This window comes from Adiantum capillus-veneris, chromosome 5, assembly GCF_014529385.1.
Source record: "Adiantum capillus-veneris isolate H3 chromosome 5, ASM1452938v2, whole genome shotgun sequence".
Taxonomy (NCBI): Eukaryota; Viridiplantae; Streptophyta; class Polypodiopsida; order Polypodiales; family Pteridaceae; genus Adiantum; species Adiantum capillus-veneris.
The window spans coordinates 126,099,680-126,105,679 of record NC_140935.1 but is presented as its reverse complement, the minus strand read 5'-3'; positions in this window follow the sequence as shown (position 1 = coordinate 126,105,679).

Sequence of the window (6,000 nt, the reverse complement as noted above, 5' to 3'; positions counted from 1 at the left end):
TGTTAACACACTAGGACCACCGGGGCATTTTTTCCCTCTTTAGGAGGTTTTTCCCCCCGAGCATTGTATAAACGCCCATCACTCTAGGACTATCTATCTTTCCATTGCATAGTAAGTAACACACTCTCTATTGTGTGCCTTGAGCTTCCTTCGTCTTATCCAAGCTGTGTGCATTTCTCTGCAGTCCTAATTCCAACAATTGGTATCAGAGCATGTTACATCCTCCCGGGCTTAGTCGCCAGATGCTCTAGCACACGCCTACTCACTTTCTCTGCTTACAGTGAGGTTTGGCGAGCGTTCGTAGGTCAACAAATATTTCGGGAGGGCTCGTAGAGCTTAGTCTGCTCATATTTTTTATTCGGGCTCATTCTGGCCTTCGTTTCCACTACAGGTAGGTCTGCACATGCAATTTCGTCATTTTGTGCAGAATTTCTATTAGTGCCGTTTTTTTGCATAACAGGTGCCTTACAGTCTTCTACGCTTTGTGCTATATAGCACGTGTTGTTCCCGCTCCATTTCTCTTATTTTCGGGCAGTTTTCACATCAGGTGCAGCATTTACCATGGCTGACAACAACAACACAGATGTGTTCAAGATGTTTGTTGCTGAGGACAGGTTGGATGGGGACAATTATCCTATGTGGGCTTATATGATGCAACATGTTCTTGTGTCAAAGGGCGTTTGGAATATTGTGCAGGGCACTGATGTACGTCCTGGCTCTGAGGATGTAGGCGATGTTGAGGATGTTGCAGGTCTTGCTGCAAGGATTGCTGTTGTTAGAGTTGTTTTGCCTACGGCAGAACAAGCTCGTTGGGATGTTAAGGATGCACATGCTCATGCATTGATTGCGTTGTCTGTGAAGCACACCATAGTTCCTCACATCCGTTCAGCAAAATTTGCAAAACAGGCTTGGGATATATTGGTTGGTCTTTATGCAAGTCGCAATGAGGCTAAAATTGCTTTACTACGTAAAGAGCTGGAGTCGAAGATTATGCATGAGGAAGATGATATGGAGCTTGTGCAAAAATTTTGTCAGTGCCGTTTTCTGCATAACAGGTGTCTTATAGTCTTCTACGGTTTGTGCTATATAGCACATGTTGTTCCCGCTCTGTTTCTCCTATTTTCGGGCAGTTTTCCAATTAGGTGCAGCATTTACCATGGCTGAAAACAACACAGATGTCTTCAAGATGTTTACTGCCGAGGACAGGTTGGTTAGGGAATATTACCCTATGTGGGATTATATGATGCAACACATTCTTGTGTCAAAGGGCGTTTGGAATATTGTGCGGGGCATTGATGTACATCTTGGTTCTGAGGATGTAGGCTATATTGAGGATGTTGTAGGTCTTACTGCAAGGATTGCTGCTATTAGAGTTCTTTTGCCTATGGCAGAACAAGCTCGTTGGGATGTAAAGGATGCGCAGGCTCATGCATTGATTGCGTTGTCTGTGAAGCACACCATTGTTCCTCACATCCGTTCAGCAAAATCTGCAAAACAAGCTTGGGATATTCTAGCAGGTCTTTATGCAAGCCGCAATGAGGATAAAATTGCTTTGCTGCGTAAAGAGCTGGAGTCGAAGATTATGCACGAGAAAGATGATATGGAGCTGGTGTCAAGGATATCAATGAGCAACTTATTTATGTAGGTGAAGTCATTTCAGACAGTTCCCTTGTGTAGACTGTTCTTGATGCCTTACCATATTCTTACCAAACTTTTGCTAGTACTTGGAGACTTATGACCCAATGAAATCCAGAAGTTGTCAAGTTTGATGCATTATGCACATTGTTGTTGCAAGAGTCACATTTCAGAAAAAATAGGACTAGACAACATGCAATTGAACAGGCTTTTATTGCTTCTTCAAGAAAGGCTGGTAACAACAATGCATCCACTTCTTATGGTTTTGCTGCGAGTAGCAAAACTTCTATTCCTAATGCTTCTACTGGCAGCAATTCGTCTGGAAATTCTGGTGATAAGGGCAAAAAGAAGATGCGTTGCCATTATTGTAAAGCTAATGATCACTTGATCAAGCAGTGTCCTAAGTTGAAGGCCAAAGAAGCTAAAAAGAAAGAGGGTGGTTCCACTACAAATGTAGCCATTGTTGAGTCTTCTGTGAAAGGAGACTGTGTTGCTGATGTTGATGCAGAATGGGCTTTTAGTGCAGAGTTCACTTACAATCCTGTTGTCCACGATGCATGCTTGTCAGTTGCTGCAGATTCACATGTGTGGTATTTCGACAGTGGTCCTACAAAGCACATTACCTCACATCGTGAATTGTTCACCTCTCTCGAGTCTGTTCCTCATGGGAATTCAGTCACTTGTGCCAACAATGCCTCTTATCCGGTTTAGGGAGTTGGAAAGATTGTGCTTACTGCTGCTAATGGCAGTTCTTTCACACTTGTTGATGCACTTTATGTACCTGGGATCAAGAAGATCTTTTGTCTATATCTGCACTTGCTAGACTTGGACTTGTAGTCAAATTTGTGGATGACAGATGTACAGCTCATGTCTCAGTGTTGGTGATGAAATCATTGCATCTGGGCTTTTGTGCCATGGGCTGTATAAGTTCACTTTGTAGTCTGGACAAAATTTTGCAAATGCAATTGAAGATTCAAGGGCTATTTCAGATGCAAAACTTCCGCATGCACGTTTTGGTCATCTGAATTTTGCCAGTTTGCTGCGTTTGCAGAAATCTTATATGGTTGCTTCTTTGCCGCCTCTTGAAGCACCTGTCAAACATGTTTCTGAAGGCTGTATTTTGAGTAAGGTTCAACGTTCTAAGTTTCCAAAGGATGGTTCAGTTCGGGCCACATGCAGGTTGCAGCTTGTGCATAGTGCTGTTTGTGGGTCCATGCAAACTCCGTCCTTGGGCAATTACCTTTACTTTGTGACTTTCATTGATGATTACTCCAGGCATGCATGGGTATTTCTGCTTAAAGCGAAGTCCGAAGTTTTTATGTGCTTCAAAAAATTTCTGGCTATGGCTGAAAATGTCTCGAAATGTACTATGGGCACCCTCCATTCCGATCGAGGGGGGGAGTATATGTCTCATGAATTCAATGCATTTCTCGCTAGTCGTGGGATAAAACACCAATGTACAGTGCCTTATACAGCTCAGCAAAATGGTGTTGCTGAGAGGAAAAACAGGTCACTTACAGAAATGGCATGATGTAGGGTCAAAAGTCAAGCTTTGCCGCATTCTTATTTTTTACTTGAGGCCATCATGTGTGCCACTTATGTACTAAACATGTGTCCTACGAAAGCTTTGCAGTCTATTACTCCATATGAAGCATGGCATGATAGAAAGGCTTCTATTGAGCACATGCGTGTTTTTGGCTGTTTGACATATGCTTTGGTGCCACAAACACAGCGCAAAAAATTGAATGATAAGGCTGTCAAATGTATTTTTGTTGGTTATAGTGCTGAAAGCAAAGGTTACAGGTTGTATCATCCGCAGACAAAACGTATTCTAGTTTCACGGGATGTAGTGTTTGTGGAAGATTCTGTTCAGCCCTTGTTGTCATGTACTAGAGATAGTAATGTAAGCTCACGTGAAATTTATGACACTTTGTTGCCTCTTTTCAGTGGTGGAAAATACGAATGTAAGTTCCAATGAGGCAAATGTACAGCCTATGGGGGTTTCTGAAAATGTTATAGATCAGTATATTACTGATGCAGATCCACATGGTGTACTTGATACGGAAAGGGCTGAAAATGAGTAGACTATATGTATGCCAAAATGGGTGGTGCACACTTTGCGTGACAGTAAATTGGATGCACCTTTGTCTAGTCGTAGTCGTTCAGGCTCTCGCCATGCATCTTATGCATCATATTGTTATGCTTTGGCTGTGTCTAGCTTACATGATGTTGAGAAACCTCTCGTCTTTTGATGAACACAAAATTCAAAAAATTGGATGGTTGCCATGCAATCAGAATATGATGCACTTATAGAAAATGACACATGGACTTTATGTGATTTGCCTCCTGGCAAAAAGGCCATTGGTACGAAGTGGGTTTACAAGTTGAAACGCAAGCCGGATGGTGAGATCAACTTGTTGCAAAGGGTTATGCACAACAAAAAGGCATAGAATATGAAGAGACCTTTACTCCCACCTCTTGTATGACTACTGTGCGTTTTCTATGTGCATTGGCAGCTCATTTTGGTTGGCATGTACATCAATCAGACATCGTTACTGCTTTCTTGAATGGTGACATATTTGAGGAAGTTTATGTAACGCAGCCTCGCGGTTTTGTCAAGAAAGGACAAGAGGACAAAGTGTGCAAATGTAACAAGGCGTTGTATGGGTCGAAGCAATCTCCTCGTGCTTGGCATGAGAAAGCTGACACTCATTTGGTCAAACAAGGCTTTCGTAATAGTCCAACAGAAAGCACATTGTATGTAAAGCTGAGGGTGATGTACTTCTCATTGTGGTTCTATATGTCGATGATTTGCTGATCACTAGACCAAATGAGAGACATATTGCTGAATTTAAGGCTGATTTGAATGCTACTTTCAAGATGAAAGATTTGGGGTTGTCGCATCATTATTTGGGCATACAGTTTAAGCAGTGTGATGGTGGTATTGCTTTGTGTCAGAAAAGTTACATGGAAACATTGATGTGTAAGTTTGGACTTGAGGATTGCAAACCTATTGCCACTCCGATGAAAACAGGTTTGAAGTTGAGTATAGATGATGTTGGCGATCCTGCTGATGTCACTCTTTACCAAACTGCTGTTGGCTGCCTCATTTATGTATGCAACATGAGGCCAGATATTCAGTTTGCAGTCTCACAGGTCAGCAGATTTATGCATAGCCCAGGGTGTAAGCATTGGCAGGTTGTCAAGAGGATTTTTAGCTATCTTAGTGGCACTTTACATATTGGCTTGTTTTATCCCAAGGGGGGATCATTGCCGCTAGATTTACATGCTTTTTCGGACTCAGATTGGGCTGGTTGTTTTGACACGCGAGTGTCCACAAGTGGTTTTTGTTTCATGCTTGGCAGTTCATGTATATCCTGGTTCAGCAAGAAGCAACCTATTGTGGCCACTTCGAGTTGTGAGGGCTGAGTACAGGGCAGTCTTCACAGCTACGGTTGAATGTGTATGGCTCAAACGCCTTATGGTTGATTTGGGTGTTGGACAGGACACTGCCAACGCTATATACACTGACAGTTAGAGCGCATTGGCAGTTGCGAGAAACCTAGTTTTTCATGCTCGCACAAAGCACATTGAGGTGCATTACCACTATGTCAGGGAGAGGCTCTCAGCAGGAGAGATCAGCTTGGCTTACATGCCAACACAGGACAACCTTGGAGATCTTTTCACAAAGGCATTGTCTTGTGAGAAGCTCAAACCTATCCACAAAGTTTTGGGCTTACTACCCTTTGTGGACTGATCATGTCCTTAGGGCATGATCATTCCACAAAGTTTTGGGCTTACTCCCCTTTGTGGACTGATCATGCCCTAAGGACTGATCATGTCCTTAGGGCATGGCACTTCCCTTTACTCATGTGCCGGCTCTCGTTCACCGCATCACTCGAGAGGGGATTTGTTACCATATAGATGTGGTAGTGATGTGTGTGAATACACTAGGACCGCCGAGGCATTTTTCCCCTCTTTAGGAGGCTTTTTCCCCCGTGCATTGTTGGAATTAGGGTTGCAGAGAAACGCACATAGCTTGGAGAAGACGAAGGAAGCTCAAGGCACAAAATAGAGAGTGTGTTACTTAGTGTGCATTGGAAATATAGATAGCCCTAGAGTAATGGGCGTATATACAATGCTCAGGGGGAAAAATCTCCTAAAGAGGGAAAAAATGCCCCGGTGGTCCTAGTGTGTTCACACACATCACTACCACATGTATATGGTAACAAATTCCCCCTGGAGTGATGTGGTGAACGAGAGCTGGCACATGAGTAAAGGGAAGTGCCACGCTTTGAGGACATGATCAGTCCACAAAGGGGAGTAAGCCCAAAGCTTTGCGGAAAGCTTCAAGCTTCTCACGAG